The sequence below is a fragment of the Thermobia domestica genome, chromosome 4, assembly GCF_964235325.1.
Source record: "Thermobia domestica chromosome 4, izTheDome1.hap1.1, whole genome shotgun sequence".
In the NCBI taxonomy this organism is placed as follows: domain Eukaryota; kingdom Metazoa; phylum Arthropoda; class Insecta; order Zygentoma; family Lepismatidae; genus Thermobia; species Thermobia domestica.
In genome coordinates this window covers 287,616,693-287,637,074 of record NC_137457.1, presented here as the reverse complement: position 1 = coordinate 287,637,074, position 20,382 = coordinate 287,616,693, and the positions used below count along the sequence as shown (strand labels likewise).

The 20,382-nt window shown below is 37.3% G+C and overlaps 1 protein-coding gene across 5 annotated transcripts in view; it reads left to right on the top strand.

The window, feature by feature from the left end:
- The window catches only part of Dmtn (transmembrane and coiled-coil domain 2 protein Dmtn), a 404,032-nt gene that overhangs the window by 120,161 nt on the left and 263,489 nt on the right, over positions 1–20,382 (top strand). The window lies entirely within an intron of this gene.

Below are 20,382 nucleotides of genomic sequence, written 5' to 3'. Positions count from 1 at the left end.
TCTTTATCTCGACTAGCCCAGAAAGTTGGGAGGCTCTGGTGAAGTTAGCCCCCAAATTTTCGCCGCCTATATCACATTAACTATGGGAGAACGAAAGCTGAAATTTGGTAGCCTATCCAGCCCGTAGACAGTACTATGTAGGCCATTCATTCTCTGGACCAGCCCAGAAACTTTGGGGGGGGGGGGGCTCACGTTAAATTAGAGCCCGAAATCTTTGGCGCGCATATCTCATTAACCCTTTCGGGACAAAATCGATTTTGGGGTTTTTGGTAGACTTTCAGTTAATGATTTATTGCCCAAACACTGTTATCCCGATTGATATCGTTTACGTCTTGTATTTTAGAAGAGGGACATGGCTATTTTTTGGTGTAAGTTAGATTGCAGTGTTGCTAACGGGAGGGATTATTGAAAAAATGTAGGAGTGAAATTTAAAAAAAAAATCCCTAGCCGAATTTCATGATTTTTTCTAGCTGGGAACACCGAAGCCACAGGGGTTCAAGTCACCTAAAAAGAATTTTCTGGTATGTTGACAAGGTACAGCAAAAACCTGAAGTCGCTGGCTGCCATACAAAGAGAGAAAGAAAAAAAACTCTCTCATAATACACATCAAATTTTGGCACTTCTTACGCGTCAGAAGCAAAAATCAGCATACATGGTGGTTCACCGTCTTCCCTAATTATTCAATCGTGCTCCTCTATGGTGCGTTTTGTAGGCCAAGAATGATTCCAGACAGTTGTACGTTGGTTTGAATATAGCCAAGGACACTGAAATAATAGGGGGGAAAGGATAAACTTCCCAAATTTTTTACAAACAATTACAATTAACATTTTCTGTAGCTGGCAACATTGCTACCACTCAGAAGCAAACAATTTTAAAGTAATCTTTGGCCCACCAATAATATATTCAGCTAGTATCATGATGATATCTCTCAAATTAAGCATGTAATTTTAAAAAGTATATCATTTTTCCTAGAAAGTCACTATTATCCTTAAAATTATGTAATATGGTATACTGTAAGACCGGAATTGTAGTGTCCCCAATTATCCAAGTGAAACTTTTTATAGTGCGTTGTGTAAGTCAAGGATGAGGCTTCCAGAATCTGGTATGTTCGTTCCAATGTAGCCAATAGAAGAGAAGGAAATAAGAGGCAAATTTTAGAAGGGAAAAAAGGAAATTTTTACCAAAAAAAGTCTGGAAATAAATAGTTCTATGGCTGGAAATACTGCTAAGAGACAGATGCAACTATCTTCAAATAAACCTTAGCCCACCACTAATATATCCTGAAAGTATCATGTCGATGTTGAATAAACGAAGCTAGTAATTAAAAATTAATAGATTATGGTAAATATAAAAGTGAGAAAAATCAAGGATTAGAACCTTAATACGAAAATGAAATGAAATGAAATCTTTTAGTTTCACGTCCTACGGTTATGCCGGTTAGGCTAAAGTAGACGCTGATGATGAGAAATGAATGAAATGGTGGAATGAAAAAAGTGGAAGGAAACGGGAGAACCCCGATAAAACCCACACACACGATGTTTAGAACCTAAATACGAATTTATGGTGCGCCTCCTAATTACGCAATTGCAACGATCTGTGCCCAAGTTTGTTCAGTAAGGACCGATGTTTGACTGACGTAGTTCACTTGCGCTCGGACGTATAGGTACGGAATTATAAACATAAACTTCGAAAATTGACAAATCTGAAAATACTTTATCTTCGCATTGAATTTGGACCCCTCCTCCAAAGTAAGTTCATGCGTATGGTACGTACCACCATACTACGATTTTTAATTTCAGTAAAAATCCCTTTGTTTTCTTGCCCCCAGGATAACTATATACTCTGCCAGTTAATATGTTTAAAACATTTGGAGTGATGTATCGTCATGTGTATAGATTAACCTCTTGCTCACAGAGAATGTTTCTTTTCCAAGATTTAAATAAAACTGAAATGTTTTCCATTTCCATACAGAATTCAATTCACCTAAGATGTCCAAAGTTCACCTAAGATGTCCAAAATTCAATTCACCTAAGATGTCCACAACAATTTTTATGGAGGTAGTTGGAGAATACTTTATATCATAGGCCCGTAGTTAAACTCCCTCTATAAAAATTGTTGTGGAAGCACCTCAGGATTCTGACATACGCATTTTTGGATAGGGCACATACTAGTTCCTAAGTTAAGTCTAGACCCGACTGCGGTAGGTCCCATAGTTTTGGAGCTATGGACCTTTAAAATTCCTTTTTTCATGTTTTTGGCAGCCTATAACACGTAAACCGTCGCTTGTAGAGGGATAAATTCTTAAGGTCTTTTGAATTTGGCTAATCAGAGTGCTCCTTTAACCCGCGTATATTCGACGATAACCGTTCGGGATAAAATCTGCTCGCCATGTAGACCTAATTTTATTACAAAATGACGACTGTCTATTTACTTTATTTTGTAGTTCTTTCATATTCACTTTCAAATGATCGGCGCCACTTGCCATCTAATAAAGTTGATGCGTTTGTTGCTTCTAGTACACAACCGCTTTGAAAAAGAAGCAATAAATGCATCAAATGTGGGAGATGAATTTAGAACACCAAAATGGTACATGCCTAGCACATCTTGTGCTGTTAGGGTTTCTTCAGAAACATTTTGTAAAACAATTGAAAACACATCGCGCGGTTTGTATTTTGAAATTTTGCGTATACTTGGATTTGTTTAAGTATTTCTTTCTACTGTGTTTGCCTGTAGCTTCAGTTCATAAGCCTTTATAATTAGATACCCAACATATATGGCAATCACGCAGAAAACAACACCGAAGATTCTACACTTGTGTTAACACACAGGCTGTGTGTCATTTCAACTAGCGGCATTTGACACACAACTCCAAACGGAGAGTGAGTTGTTCTAACCACTTGTTTGTGTTATATTTTAACACAATCGTGCTAACACATAGGCATGTCGTTGAAATAATACAACGATTTTTTACAGTATAGGCACTTCCAGTAGAACTACAAGGATTAAATTTGGCAAAGTTTTTAGCCTCCTGGGACTATATAGAAAATTTCCAAAAGTGAATATTTTCCATTTTTAGCAGCTTTAAAGAGACAAAAAACTGTGTAATTTAAATAGACTTTTTGGATGTACAAAATCTCATATTTTAGGTACCGTAATTGAAATCGGAATAAAAACTAGGAATTTTGGTATGTTAGTAGGTTTATGAGGCGCGAGGCCGTAGGATGATAAATTTTGTATCTGGCGACAAATTCCCACCTACTTAAAACTAAACTGATTATATAAACATTCAATTTTGCCAATTGCCAAGTTCATAAAGAAATTGAAAATCACAGCAACTGGGTAAGTAAGAAAATGCTAATCCAAATGTCAATTGAAAGAAACGGAAGTCTTTTAAGTAAATATTGGCAGCAACGCATTCTAATTTTCCAACTTGGTCAAAAGTTAGCAGGGTTGGAAAAAATACAGTTTTTTTTTAAAAAAAAAAAAGAACAAAACGCGTGTTTAAAACATGAAAAAAGTGTTTAAAATGTTTTAAAGATGTTTTAAAAAACACACAAACAAGTAAAAGTACATGTTTTAAACATTTTGAACAGTTTAAAATATTATTTTAAACATATTTCAAAATCGTGTAATCACGTATTTATTAAGACTTTTTGCTCTTTCAACCGATCTTTTCATTTATTTTATTCTCTTTAAGACTACACAGTGTTGGGTACAGAACATTTCCGTATAGATTAGTAATTTTCAACTTATTTCATATAACGACCCCTTTTATTACACCCTCTTGCCAGTGACTCTCATACAGTAAGTATTTTCTTGGATATAGTAAGCTTTTAAGGTAGATTTTAAAATTTACCAACTATAGAGGTTTCACACAATCTATCAATATACATGGCAAAACAAAAGTCCTCACCATCCTTGTGCGTTGACAACGGGTTGAGGGAGAATGATGAATCTTGGAAGTGGTCTGACACATCAGATGGTGCTATCAAGCATCATGGCGAACATCTGTGCTTAGTATTCGAAATTTCAAATGCAAATGGTGTCATGTTACATGAGGGCTAGAATTTTACCAGAAATGCTGTTGTGCGGTTATTTTAACCATAAAGAAAATCATTTCGAGTTACCGCTTCTAAAAGTTTTGTAGTTATGCCTTTAGGGGCTAAGCTAGCTTTTCGTGGAGGCGGGTGAGATTTTTGTTGCAAAATTTGATTACTACTTCATAACACTGGTGCTAATAAAATTATTTTATAATAATAGGGCTACGTTTTCGAAAAGTAATGTTTGAAGCACACTTCATATTGTGCTAACTTTATATTTTCTGCAAGTCTATGTAATTGGTTGTTTTTTGAGTCAAAAATTTATTGACGAAAGGTAATATTTGGGGCGTTCAGAGTACAATAGATCCAAATCCATTTTCAATAAACTTCAGTTTTCCTCAGCAAATGAATTCTATTTCAAAAAATAATACTTTGCAGTCAAGAATCCAAAACAAATGTAACTAAAACCATGCGAAAAGGCGTGGGATAGTTTCATATGACAGCCGCTAGTAAGGGCGTCAGTGGAACAGGAGGGCAACCACCCTCATCCGCACCCTGCATTTCAGATTTTGGGGACGGTAAGACAGTTTTAGAAATCTTTTGATAAGCAAAGTCCAACAGAATAAGCCTGAGGTAATTACACCGAATAAATACGAAGAACATACAGATGATTAAAACTGGGAAGTTGCTTAGGTCCAATTTCCTGAATTTTAAGCAGGCCCGAAACTCGAAAGTAGAGCCACCTTTGAAATCCTTGGGTAAAAAAATTATACAAGAAAGCAATATAGGCCTATAGCTCTGCCGTGTCGTGACAAAACGCTGTAACTTTGGCGAAGAAGTTTTGCGAAAATGAGCCTTAAAGTTTTCATCCGAAAATGTGAAATGAAATGAAATGAAATCTTTTAGTTTTACGTCCCACGGTTATGCCGGTTAGGCTAAAGGAGACAGTGATGATGAGTGATGAATGAAATGGTGGAATGAAGAAAGTGGGAGGAAACGGGAGAACCCCGAGAAAACCCACGCACACGGTGTTTGTCCACCACAAAGTTCACTTGGCGGGGGCTGGGATCGAACCCGGGACCCCAAGCACCAGAGGTGAACGCTCTACCACTGAGCCACCGCGGCCCCATCCGAAAATGTGATCTGTATCGTGTAGAAATAGTGTATCTTGACTTTGGAAACACGTGGTTACATGTAATGTTACGTAAATGCATGTTGTGTGATTAAATTTGGTGAAAATTGATTGGTTGACCATTATTGCCTAGTTACACTGGTTCTACCCGATACAGAGCACATTTTCGGATGAAAAGTTTAAGGCTCATTTTCGCAAAACTTCTTCGCCAAAGTTACAGCGTTTTGTCACGACACGGCAGAGCTCCTTACGGCCAATGATCAAAATCCGTATTTATTCGGTGCAAGGACTTCAATTTTTAAATGTTGGACTTTGCTAAGCAAAATGTTTCTAAATCTGCATTACTGCCCCAAAAATCTGAAATTCAGGGTAGAAGGCGGATGATTTCTAAACGAACGCCCCTATCTAGCGGCAATCATACAAAATTCTAGATTCCTTTTTTTCAGGTAGTTTTTCTTTCTTTCATCTCGGATTCGTGGTTGTGAAAATATGACATTTTACGTCGATGTATTCTTTTGGACACATTCTGCATTTATGTAACGTAATTATGCATCATTGACTATGACATTCGGAGCTTGACTTGTTAATCATTCCAACGCTGCAACATACACAATACAAGTATAATGTTAATATCTTAAATGTATGAGCAAGGAGGGGGAAGGGAAAATTAGCTCTCCTCCCCATTCCGTCAACGCCCTTGTCTAGCGGTTGTCCTATGAAACTCTAGTCCACACGCTTTCCCGTGGTTTTTGTTTCATTTATTTCATACCCTATGCTACGAAGATATTACGTTTGCTGAGCAAAAGTGAACCTTTCTGAAAATGAACTTGGGTCCCTTGTGCTCTAAATGTTGAGTTGAAGCCAAATTTATCCTGCAACCCAAGTTTGTTCGAAACATATAAAATTAGTTTGTTTAGTTTGATTGATTACATCTTGCATCAGTAGCAAGGCTATATTAGACAGGGCTTTTTGTTTAAAGTGGGATCTGACCCACTAATTTTGAAATTTTACGTGGGATCGCAGTCAAAATCTATACAGCAAATTCCGACGCCTCGTGTCTCTATCCTCAAAAATTAATGTTAAAAGACTGAATATTGCACCCTGTAGCGTGGTACATACATACAAACAAACAAATTGAGATCAAATTGTCCCAGACCTTGACGTTCAGCACTAACGTTATAATAAGTATCACACTTGGTTAGTTACGTGATCGACTGCCATACCTTGCGTTTCTCACCTGGTCTCTTCATACAAGCTATGCCAAGTTGTAAAGTTTCAAAGAAAATTTAGAACTGTGGTGGGGAAGAGGTACGAAATAAAATTTTCATAATATAATGAAAAAGATATTGTTGATACAAAATTAGTTGTTACCTGAAGTTTCCAGTTGCATCTCAGCCACACCACTGACGTTAGATTCATCAGAAGCAATTTTCGGATCAACATTTTTACCATTTGTTTGGGTTTCCATTTTTACCAAGCATTGCATTTTTTATAATGATTTTCGTTCTTGGAACTAAACCACCCATTTCTTTCTTACACGTTTTGTGACAAACTCGTTTGATCGTTTACTTACCTGATTGAGTTTGAGTTACTCTAATAAATTTGTATCAAATCATGTCCTTCTTTTCTTCACGCATAATCCATGTTAAACGATTCCATGTTGTACGGAGACAGAACTAACATGTACTGTACAAACGAATGCTTGCGATATTTTAATTTCAGAACCTCAACGTCGCAATGAATACAACACAACAGTTTGTTTCCGTGATAATTATTTTATTTATTTTTTAATATCAGTTCTATAAGTAGTCCAATCTTCGACTACGACACTTTCTCGCAAGTTAACTGAGAAGCATTTAAACAATACAATATACGTTAAAAATAAGGGGGAAAAGAGACAAAATAAATTGTAGATCACCACATTGACCTGCTGTAGCCACGAGAAATCAAACCATTCACATGGGAAGAAAATAGTCTTCTGATTGGGGAGCACTTTTGGACAGTTCTCTTGCTCTGGAAGATTTCTTTTTTTTACGAACATAAAATAAAATGCAAATAAACATATGTTTAAGACAAGTCTTCAAAATAAACGTGTTTAAAACAAAATGTTTAAAACATAAACAAAATTTGTTTTAAACAAAATCAATTGTTAAAAAAAAGTTTTAATCATTTGTTTTAAATATTTTGTTTTAAACAAAACAACCCTGGAAGTTAGTAAATTTGGGACGAAGCCCAAACTAGCAAAAACTTGAACTAATTACATGAACCTTCGATTGTGCCACCTGCAAAGTCTATAAAAGAAGTGACAATTCACAGCAACTAGGTAACTAAGAAAATGTTAAGCTAAGTCAATTGAACTTAACGGCAATCTTCTGAACAAGGAATTTGCCAACTTGATCAGAAGTAGTGGCTTTTGGGGGGAGGATTCTCCTTTCTCCCTGCTGAGACAAGACTTAGCTTTTTTGGTCCTCCTGAATAAGTCATAGTCCCCCAAGAAAAACTTCCTGGGTACACCCCTGTATGATTATTTAATTATATTTGTCACTATTTTATTTCTCAGTTTCGTATCTATGCACTTTCGATCGTACGCAGTTTCGACCGTACGCAGTTTCGATCGTACGCAGTTTCGATCGTACGCAGTTTCGACGCTACGCAGTTTCGATCCTACGCAGTTTCGGTCGTATACAGTTTTGATCCTACTCCGATTTTTCCCTATATAACTTCAAAAAAATACTATTACTTAATATTCTGTGATTATAAAATAATTGTTTTTTTATTGTTCGATCATAAGACCTTATCTGTTTTCGATCCTACGCCGGTTTTAGTTTCGATCGTACGCAGTTTCGATCGTACGCAGTTTCGATCGTACGCAGTTTCGGTCGTACGCAGTTTCGATCGTACGCAGTTTCGATGCTACGCAGTTTCGATCCTACGCATGTAACCCATATAAAAACTGTTGGAATTCTTGTAATCAGTCATAAGGTATTGCGCCATGAAGATGAGCGAACTTTCCGCAAAATTGAGCTACATTTTACAATTTTATTTCGATAAAATCGCAAATGTTACGCAGGCCCGTAAAGAAATTTGTGTTGTTTATTGGTAAGATACGTGGTCAGAAGCGACAGAGAAAAGGTGGTTCAGTCGCTTTCGTGCTGGGAATTTCGATGTCCAAGATGCTACTCGCTGTAAGCGACGAGTCAAGCAAGATTGGCATGTAAGTAGACATGAGATCACCAGTGATCTAAACATCTTATCACCAGTGTTTTAAACCATTTAGAAAAAGCTAGCTACAAAAAAAAAAAAAAAAAAAAGTTTGGCATTCTACTGTTTGCGCAAGGAAAGGTGGCTTCTGACAGTTGAGTAGAGCACGTAGAGTATTGGAGGCGCTGTTGCCAGAGGCTCCACAACAGAGCAGCACCTCTGGCGACAAACTTAAGACGTTTAACAAGTCGTCTCAACTACCGGCAACAGCGCGGTCAGTGACCTTCGTTGCTTAGAAACAGCGTGAAACAATACTGCTCTGATTGACTAACAATCCTCCCTCTCGTTTTGTTTACAACATGTGCAGCTATCTGTCAGAGGCCACCTATCAGTAACTCGATAGTAGTGCCACATGATCTGACTAAAAAACATCAACTCTATCGAATTCGGACTTTTACTGAAACATAAATTCGAACCATTTCCAAGGCGATTGATTACGAGTGATGAAAAGTGAATAACCTACAAAAACAACATGGGAAAAATATCGTGGTCAATTCGAGAAGCTCCGGAGTTTGTAGGAAAGTCTACATTGACGCCCAGGAAAATTACACTGTGCGTTCGGTGGGTTGTAAGACCAACGAGAGTCACGAACTGGTGCCGCCGAGCACAACGGTAGAGTTGGATCTGTATTATCAATAATTAGCGCAACAGCACTTGGCAATTCAAAAGAAACTGTTGGAACTAGTCAACAGGGAATGTGTCCTATACCACACTGATAACACTAGACCGCATACATTCTTAACTCCTTGCGTTTCAGTGACATCCATCGAGATATCATGAGAACGTATCGTCGTAAGGGTCGTATTAATCCTGGAAATGATGAATTTTTTTAGTGGGTGCAAGGCATGAGGTAGTTCTACTATTTCTCTTTAGATGACAGCACCTTACTGACAAAAAAAAGTTTTGTCTCAGTAGATGACAGACTTAAGGGAGCCATGCGTTTGTTTTGAAGATAAACAATTGGCAACACACGTATTCAGTTACGACACACGTGTGTTTGTTTTGACGATAAACAATTGGCAACTTCGATATCGTGTTTTGAGATCGAAAAAGAAAAACTTTTCTCTTTGGTCTCTGGTCAGTGTTGCCAACCGGAAGCAGCATAAAATCCCTTCAGAATATTAAAATTCTACTTTTTCATTCCAAATGTTCCACAATGCATTTTTTAAATCAGTAGTCTGAATGCTTGCACAATAACTATGCCCTATATAACGGTATAAACAGTCTTTTATCAGTAAATGAAGACCTGGTATTACAGCACGCACATAGGAAAAGGACAATTGGAACGTAAGGGGTTAATGATTCATCAGAATTTTAGAGAACTTGGGAAGGAGGTTTTAATACATCCACCATATAGCCCGAACCTGGCACCGTTAGGCTATCACTTGTTCCGGTCTCCACAGAACTCCCTAAATAGTGTTAAGTGAGTTTCAAAGAGACGTGTGAGAATTAAGTGTCACAGTTTATTTATTTATTTATTTATTTATTTATTTATTTTTAAGAAAAACTACAGAAGTTCTATAGCGTCGGAATTATGGTGTTCCCTGAAACGTTGTAAAAGCTCAAGAAAGAAAATGGTGCATTTGTGTTTTCATGTTCTTTGCAATCAGTATAAATGTATTCTCAATTTTGAACTCCAAAAGCTTAATATTTTTTAAACAATCTATCTGAGTGAGGCTGTGAATGTCATTTGGGTATCACTATCATACGTATTCTTTCATTACCGACATATAAAGTGCCACAAGCTGAAAAACTTCCTTGCACCACAGTCTTCAGCTAATGGCTTCGTCTTGACGTACCTCCAGCGTTCTCACTTCTGGTGCCAATGGTTCGTAGTTCGACCCGAGGTCAAGTGAATTTGTGGTGGGACAGTACCATGTTCGTGGTTGAGGAGGCAGGGTGGTAACGTGGTAGAGCGCTCATCTCTGGTGCAGGGATCTCGTGTTCGCTCTCACAGTACGCGAGTTTGTGATGAACAGCATTGTGTCCACGAGTTTTCGCGGGGTTCTCCCGTTTCGTCCTACTTATCATTTCACCAATTATTTCGTATTCAGTTTCTTTAGTCACTCGTCTTCTCTAGCTTAAAGGGAGTTTTCTGTTGGTTTTCCCATTTCGTCTCCCACATTTTCATTGTATAAATTATTTCATAATCATTGTGTGATTTGCAATGTGTGTCTACAATGTCTTGACGATGGCAGCAAATTTGTATAAGTGGCTTCGAGCGTCACCATATTAAAACTGAAAGATGCTGGTGATCATTCAATAGAAATGCTGCTCACGTTGATCGTGACTTATGATAGGTTCCCACAGGAGATATGTCCCAGTTAGTGCCCCCATCACGCACCGGGACACACCTGTACAGAAGAATAGTATGAATCGCCCCAACTGAAAGGACAGCGATCACTGGTGCAATCTGATTCGTCGTTGCTGCCCTTCACATATGAGCGAACGGACACTAAACAGTCGATAAGTGTACGTTTCCGCGTTCATCTTGCACTGCTATTTCTGACGTCTGGTCATCGCCTCAAAATCTTCGGTGGTGTTGAGAGGGTCTGCAGACGGCATTGGTAAGACAAGTGGAAGGCAGGGAGTGGGTTCAGCGATGACAGTTGTTTACAAGTTTACAGTAATGGGAATGTGCGTGTAAGACATGCAAGTGAGCACGGAAATCTAGTGGGTTCGCACTTGCCATACACAACTTAGACATAGCATTCTACTATGGAGGATGGGACAGTTTGCTACACTTTTACTAGTAAATTTACATCATACATTGAGGAGAGTGCTACTAGTGCTGGATGGGACCTCGCCTAACATCCAACCAAAGTTGTGCAATAACCACAGCTCAGATGCGCCACTCCCAGGGTTTACAGCGAGTGTGAGAGACAATACCCTAGAACAGTGGTTCTTAATCTTTTTTGACTGAAGACACACTTTCTGAACGTCCAGGAGATCGCGATGCAATTTTTTTTATTTATAAATAATAATAATAAGTGAAAAAACAATTAGTTTTTATAATGACTCCATATAGCACTGGGCATTATTGCTACCGTTGGAGATGTTGACTGGTACAATCTATCTCGATTTTAACTAATTATTGTTAAATTCTTCATGATTTTTAAATTCTAAAATTTCGCGACACACATTTTTTTTTTTTTTTTTAAATTTTGGCTCAGGCCCGTCTTTCAGATCCGGTATCTGAAAAATTAAACCGGAACGGGTTATCATCATTGCCATTTTTTTTCTTTTCTTTATTCATTATCCATTATATTTCTGGAAAAGGGAAAAGGAAAAGGGAAAAAGGAAAACAACCACAGCACGCAACACACACACACAAAAAGAGAAAACAACAAACAAAAAACAATAATTTCCCTAAGTGCTCATTTGCATGTCCCTTAACTGCCTACCTTAGTTCCTAATTGTTTCCTATTCCTATCTTAATAGTTTATCAAAATTTATTAATGTTTATTATTTACTAAACTATCTTACCTAATTAAGCCTAGCCTAACATGACTGTTATTTTTGCTAGTGTTTAAATATTCTATGGTTTTATTTATTAATATTTTTTAATTTTTTTTTAGATTGTTTATGCATATTTAGTTTTTTCTTTATTTATTTGTTGTTTCGCATTTATTTATTTATTTACAATATTAGTTATTTTTATTTAGTTTCCATTTCATTTCCTTCTTTTGTGTACTAGTTCTCCATATTTATACTTCTTCCATTAATTATGTTATTATATATTATTTATTCATTTTGTTATTTATTTATTTATTATTTATTTGTTTTGGTCTCCTCTTCTTTCTTCGGTTTCTCCCTGTATGATTTTTGGTTAATCCCTGTATGGTTTTGGGCTTCTCTCCTGTGTTTCACTAGAAAATGCACTAATTTACTAATCAATTTTCACTTGGTTTTTCCCTGTGTGTCTTTTCTAGTTTCACCGTAAACACTGATTAACACTAGAATAACAACACTAAGCACTACCACTGGCTACAATCACATACATTTTTGCACATATTCACTCTTCTCACTATTTCAACACATTCCAATATAGTTATAATCATAGACGATTTCCCTATGGCTACATTAGTTTTAGCTGATCCTAGTGGTTTATGCTTGTCCAATGGAGGAGTGTTCTCAGTCGAGTATCCTTGTCGAGTAATCTCAGTGATACAGGTTTGAGGTCCAGGGCCCACTCAGAGCACTTAGTGTAGGCCCTGGTCCGTTGTGTCCTACCACCTATATCCGAACTGAGATCCGCACACCGGCTAACCTTTCCAGTCTGAGATACTCCTGCCATCCAGTCCCTAGCGGGGTAACAGTTCCTGTAGCACACACGCGCACACACAAGAAACACCTAGTATGAACACAAACACTCACACACACGCATCCAGCGCATTCGGAGTTCCGATCCAGGTTTAGCCCGGGAATGCACTGGCTCATCCACTCTTCCCCGGGGAGCACGGAATTCCGGTGCCTTCCAGAAGGTGCCTTCGGTCCTGGGGAGGGGTCCACTTTCTCCAACACGCATCCATCTCACTTTATCCATATTTGATTCCTACTTGTTTCCATTGTAATAATTTTTTCTCCTCATTTCTGAGTATGCTTGTGTGATTTTGCTTAATATTTTGCAATCCCTTTCGCTGCTGATTATCTGTTCCAGCGTTTTTGTTCTTATACTATCTCTTTCTTGTAACTCATCTTCCAACACTGGGCACCAAAGAACATGATGTTCAGGTGATCCTAGTTCTCCGCATTCACAGAACGGGTTGTCTTTTACTGTGATCTTATGTAGGTAAGTTTCGTAGGGTCCGTGTCCACTGAGGAAGTGTATCAATCCTGATGCTGGGTCAAGGTATTTTAATTCTCTTCTCATCTCCACTGTTGGTATTATATTGAATAACCTCCTAGATTTAGTCGAGGTCCTCCATTCTTGATCCCACATGTTTTCAATGGCTACCTCGATGTCATTCTTGGTTATGGCCTCCTTGCCAATTAACTCTTTTATTTTTTCTTGATTATTTTTCTTTAGCCAATAATTGCATGCTCTTTGTACGACTATGAGATTCAAAGGTTTAACGTTTAGCAGTATACATAAAGCGTTGTTTGGTGTAGTGTTGAAAGCTCCGCATAACCTTATAAGTAAGTTCCTCTGAGGTCTGTTTATACTTTCTTTTATCCTTTTATTGTTAATAATTCTATGTGCCCATACACTTGCTGCATAAGTCATCGTCGCACAAAGTAAAGTTTCATGATATAATTTGAGTGTTTGGATGGGTAATTTATAAGTATTCATGCCAATTGTGAGTAATTTATTTGTCACTCTATTTCCACGTTCAATAATATATTCAATATGCTTTCCAAAGTTTAGTCTGTCATCAATATTGACCCCCAAATACTTAAACTCTGTTACTCTTTCTATTTTCTGATCTTCGATCTTAATTAGTGGATCTCTCTGCAGTTTTGTTCCGAATAACATGTATTTAGTTTTCCTATTTGATAATTTTAGTTTGCAGCCAGTACACCAATTTTGTAATTCGTTTAGTGTTTGGTTTGTCTTCACCTCTAATTCTCTTCTAGAATTTGCTGATACTATTATGGCGATATCATCGGCGAAAGCTATTATTTTGTCTATTTGTTCGCTATTATTCATTTTATGAAGGCAAGGTTGCAACTGTATGTCCCACATGAGTGGTCCCAAAATTGAGCCTTGTGGACATCCTTTTTCGTTATTCACAGTTATATCCCCTTGTTCTAGTTGTATTAATATTCGTCTATTACAGAAGTAGCTTTTGATTACATTTATTAGGTATTGTGGAAGCTCTATACTTTTTAAATTATCTATTAGCGATGGTATCCAAAGATTATCAAAGGCACCCTCTATGTCTACAAATAGCGCTAGGGCATATTTCCTCTGGAAGCTACTTGTCTGCAATTGTTCTTTAAAAGCATTTAGCGCGTCCTCTGTTGATTTGCCTGCCCTAAATCCAAACTGCAGTTCGTCGTCTTTTACGTTCCTATATTTGTTTATTCTGTTGGCTATTATTTTTTCAAACATTTTACTAATGTTTTTTAGCAAGCAGATTGGTCTGTATGCTCCTATATCCACTGGGTCCTTGTCTGTACTTTTTAACAGTATAATCAACTTAGAAATTTTCCAGCTATCAGGGAATTCTTGTCTTTTCAGTAGCATATTAAAGAGTCTTGACAGATATGGAGTCCAAACATCTTTATTTCGTTTATAAATGTCGTTCGTTATACCATCTAATCCCGGCGATTTTCCAGACTTTAATTTCTTGATAATCATTCCTATTTCTTCGTTAGTGACCAGGTCTGTCTCCGGAATTTCCTCTGCTAGTTCTGTTTCTTCATATTTCCTTCGTAGTTGTTGTTGTTCCTCAGTTTCGTTTTCTTTTAAATCTTTCGGAAAAAACTTTTGTGTTAGTTTGTCCAGTGTTTCTTTCCTTGTGTTAGTGAATGATCCATCCGCATTTCTAACAGTACATAATATCACCGGGTTTATTTTTTGCATAATCAGTTTGTATGGCAAGCCCCATGGATCAAATTGTATGTTTCTAGCTAGGAAAAGATCCCAGCTATGTTTCTTTGCTTCCAAAATCTCTGCTTGATATTCTTCTTTAGCTCTTCTGTACTCCTGGAGTCTCATCTGCTTTAGCTGTGGTACCCACGTCGCTTGGTAACTTTTCCTCTTTGCTCTTACTATTCTTCTCATTCTTTCCAGTTTGGGATTCCAGAAGTCCCCGTAACCTACTCTCTGTACCTGTTTGGGAGCTGATGCTCTTATTGCTAACACTGTTGCTTCTTCAATTCTTGTCACCATCGTGTCGGTTTCTTCCGTTATTTCTAATTGCGGGAGTATCAATTTTTCTTTTAAAATTTTCCAATCAATCTTCTTTGTATTCAGTTTTTCGCTAGTTGTTCTTTGTTTCTCCATAATTAAATTGAAGGATAAAACTTCATGGTCGCTATTCGTTAGTTTATCATGCACTACCCAGTTGTTGATCCTTCCCATTAAATTTGGCGTACATACTGTTAAGTCAATATACGATTCACCCATGGGCCCCACAAATGTTGGTTTGTTTCCTGAGTTTATAATTAGGAGTCCATTTTGCGCAATAAAATCTCCCATCTCTTCTCCCCTTGTATCTGTATATGGAGATCCCCAAGCTACGTTTTTTGCATTGGCATCCATGACCATTATTATCTTCTTATCGGGGTTTTGCCAAATTATCTGTTGCAATTTTGTAATAAACTGGTTTATCTCTTTACTGTATTGAAAATATGAGTTTACTAGCCAAATCTTTTCTGATCCCAGTGTGATCTCTGTGCAGACCGTCCATTTGTCGCAGTATTGCGACAATTTTAGAACTTCCAGATTCCTGTTCATAATTACTGTTATTGCTAAAGGTTCCTGGCCTCCATATATTATTTTCGCCGTTGCAGGGAAGGTGGTTAATTTGTTTCTATAGGTATAGGGTTCTTGAATTGCAACTATATCTATATCGTTAGTTTCCGCGTATCTTCGTAGTTCCATTGTACCTAGCTTCGAACGTTTCGAATTATTCTGTGCAATTTTTATTGTTGTTAGTATACTATGCATGTTTTGTGTAAACGTAAGCATCCATACCCGATCTGCTATAGTCTAAACATATTCTTCCGTGCGCATTTACCATTTGTTTGTAGACATTTTCAAGTTCCCAATGGATACCCCTTCTTTCATATATTTCATTAATCAAATCAATCAGTTCCCACCCATTTGCTGGTAGATCATAAGTTCTAAGTTCAATTCTATCTACTTCTTCCAGAACTGGATATGTGATTGTTCTTCCCTTATTATGTAGATCTCTGATTACTTGACGGAATGCTACACTTAGTATATTTTTATCCTCCAGTTTTGCCAATCTGTATAGGTGGTTCATGTTTTCATATAGTTGTTTTGGCTCCCTAAAAATTGTGCCTAGCTCTTCCTTGCTGTCCGCGAGTGTAGTTGACGTTATTTTGTTATCCTGGATAGGTTCTTCCGTAACCGGAAATAGATATTTATCTTCCCCGTGCACAAAGTGAATCTTAACATCTTTTTTATCATTTTTTTGTTGATTCACGTTCCCTTTGTCTAAGATTGTTCATCTTCTTCGGTGTTACTTGTAATTCTTTGCCTTGGTTATCTCCATCCGTTAGGTCCACTTGTATGGATTTTTCCTTTGTCGTTATTGCAGCTCTTCTTTTCCTATCTAAGAATTCCTCTAGCCTTTGTTTGTCTCTTCTTACTTTGCTTGGGGATTTATTTTTCTTGTTCTTATACGGTCTATACAGCTTATCCATAGTTAATCTTACTAATTATGCGTTCTCGGGCGACTCTGTATGAGACACATTCTTCTGAATTTGGAGTTTGACAAATTTTGTGCCTTAATTTACACGGAACGCAAATCTTTTTGTCTTTCTCCTCACAGTCCTCGCTCTTATGGCGCAGCGTGCCGCAATACCTACATCTTTGTTTGTCTTTACTCTCGCAATACTTCATGACGTGTCCAAATTCTTGGCAGTTATAACACTGAGGGACTACAATAAAATCCTTGATTTTGTGGGATTCATAGTCTATATAGATCCTGTCCTTGTTTATTAGCATTTTCCTAGTGATAGGCGTAACCTCTATAACTAAGTGGCATTTCTTCTGGCCTCTTTTGCCTGCTCTGAACCGTGCCTTAATGTTTTTGGCTTCTAGTAGTTCATCCTCATCAAAATTTTGCTCTATGATTGCTGCAACCAGTTCTTCGTCTTTCATATCTGCTGGGACTCCATAAACAATCATCAGAGGGTTTCTTTTCCTGCTCTCTTCAACTCTGAAGTCTCTCTTTATTTGCTCTTTGGTTGCAATTTTTTGTAGGTCCTCTTTGGTAGCAGTCTCCAATACAACTAGATCTTTCGTTGTTCGCATGCCAGTTATCTTCAATTTCTCTTTTCTGGGATCTATCGTTTCTGTTAGGCGTTGAGCCGTTTCTTTCACCGTTTCTCCTTCATTTGGTCTGAAGAACAGTGCTGGTTTCGTCTTCGCAGTCACTTCAAGAATCTTCTTTTCTTTTTCTGTCACTTTTCTACCTCTTACGACATCCGACCATGTTGTGTTATCGTCCGTATCTATTCTTTCGTTCATTTCATCAACCTTCCTTGTTAAGTTTTGGATCTCTTTTATAACTGTGTCTCCATCTACTCCCCGTTTTTCGTTTAGTTCCGCAATTCTTTCTCTATATATGCTTTTCTGTTTCTCATTCTCGATTGTTTCTCTGCCAAATAATTGCTGTGTTTGGTGAAGTTCTTCTTTCAACTGATTATGTTTCTTCTCTAGTAGATTAAATTCATCTTCTAATTTGTTTAGTTTCCTCGTCTTATCTTGTAATTGTTTCCTTAATTCATTTCTACTTTCGGTTATTTCCGTGATTTCTATTTCCCATCTTTTGTATTGCCTTTCCCTGTCTTTCTTGATTTCGAGTTTTTCCTCCTTTAGGTCTTCTATTTCTTTTTCTAGTTTGTTGTTCTTGGATTTTAGTTCATCAATTATTTTTTTGTCTTCTCCTCTGTGTGTTACCTTTCGCGACACACATTATGGAACTGCCTGATACACCAGTGTATCGCGACACATCGGTTGAGAACCACTTCCCTAGAAAGGCATTCAATATTCGTGCGATCGGCTACTTGCCCGAACATGTATTGCGCATGCTATTAAGTAGTGGTAAGCACAAAAACAGTTTGAATGTGTGTATAGGAAACTTCAAAAGACGATTTTTCAAAACCAATTCACTTTTCTATCAAAACCTTTTAACTTATTCGTTAACTTCTGTGAAAGTAAGTACTACAAGAACAAGAACAGATACTCACTTCGATGGTTTCAGTGAAAACCGAAAATTACTTTCGAGAAAACGGTTTCGGTGAAGAACTGAACGATTTTTTGAAGAAAACCGAAGACGGTTGTAGAGAATATCGAAATGTCGTATTTTGTTTTTCGGTTTTTGTACAAATCTGGTTTTGCCCATCCCTGCCATTAAGCTAAGTTACATGTTTTCCGAATACCCTATATGATTTGCTCCTCATGTCCCTCAGAGACCATGTTGAGATCATTAGCACCATCCTCATCTTTTGTACCTATCTACTATTGAGCAGATCGTGAATCCCTGTCGGGTTTTCTTAAATGCATTTCCACCAGTATTCTTAAATACCCCAAATTTTAGCAATAATATTTTTCATGTAATTAATTAGTCTTATCATAAATATATTTGATCATTGTTGTGTATCAAACCACCTTTTTGAGTATCGTTTATGTAGTTGATGCAAGGAAAGCAATCCATCTTTGACGTGTTGGCAGAACTTCGATACCAGTGGCAACTGGGATCCTTCCAGATGACAATTCGAAGCAGTCAGCTGACCTCTTCTCTGAAATTGCTCCAACGTCTTTCGTCAACCGAATGTCCGCACCCTGTCATTTATTTTTGGTTTTAGTGCGTACTGCATCTTTTCTTTTCTTTTAAGTGCTTGTAAAGATAGTGTACACTTTGTGTGTTAGTCAGTTCATAACAACAGTTTTTTTTAAAAAAAAAAAAGTCTTTATGTAATTTCTATAGGCTAAAAGTGACGAATGTTAGGTAATGGATGGAATAAGAATAGAGAGAGAAGTATTAAGATAATCTGGGATGTTTCCACCGTAATGTTACGTGTCTTGGAATGGAACCAAAGTCCCTTCGCGAGGGGGGAGGAATGTGTACTTTACTATTGAACGCGCTTCCAAGAAACAGTAAAGGCATGTTCATCAAATTGGTCGAAAGCTTAAACTTCCCTACCTCACGTTCTACGTATTTGTGCAGTACACAAGCATTTTTCAAACTGTGGTCCACGGACTACAAGTAGTCTTCGAAGTCTGCTTCTTAAATTAAATTTTAGTCCAAGAGAGACCGAAAAAAAATACAATTCTAGTGAAATTCGTATCACACAGTCTGCTTGAACATCTGAGCAATTTAATATCGTAAATATTATAGTTCTAGTAGCTTTTATAGATGTATTATAAATCACAGAAACAACGGTAACTCTGGAATAGAATGCTAATATGTGTAGCGTAGCTTCGGGTACCATTTAGATTCAGTTGAGAGAAATTCCATGTTTCTTGTTTTCTGGTCAGTTAGGGAACAATACCATAGTTACAACAACATATTATGTTTACAGTTTGCAAATAGATCTACTCTCACCTATTACTGCGAGCTAGTTTGTGTTCTTCCTGAGTCTTCTGAGTCTTTCATATACAATTTGTCTTTTCAAAATTCGATCCCCTCGTATATACTAAAAAAAAAGTATGTGGCGTACATAAAAACATAGATTACATGCGTAAATCCTGTTGTTTTTGGACTTAACTTACAAACACCCTACAGCAGACGTATAATTGAAAACGTATGCTTTATTCGTACTCTCCGTATAAGTGTTCCGAATAAATGTACTTTCCGTACGAAAGAAAGAACTGTATATAGGTAGTCAGGATCTTACATACAGATGGACGTATATAACATATAGCTGACGTATGTAATATATGGAAGACTGTTACATGCCGGACATCCTGCAGCGGCATAATGTAACATCTAAGCGGGAAAGGGACAGTACGAATGTAGCATATCGATAATGTATGTTTCGTACAGATTTCCGTAGTAAACATAAGGACTCCGTATATTTGTACAATATAGCGCTATCCGGGTAACAGATATTTTTCTCAGTGTAGGTATCGTAGTGAACCACTTTCAAGCCTCTGTTTCTCTTTTGTGTCATATATGTAAAAAAAAAAAAAAAAAAAAAAACGCTGAAACACATATGTAATTATTTTCAAAAGGTAAAATATCAAATTCCATTTCTCTAAACAAGAATTCCGAGAATAGGCGTCTGAGTGAGTCACCTTGCCCT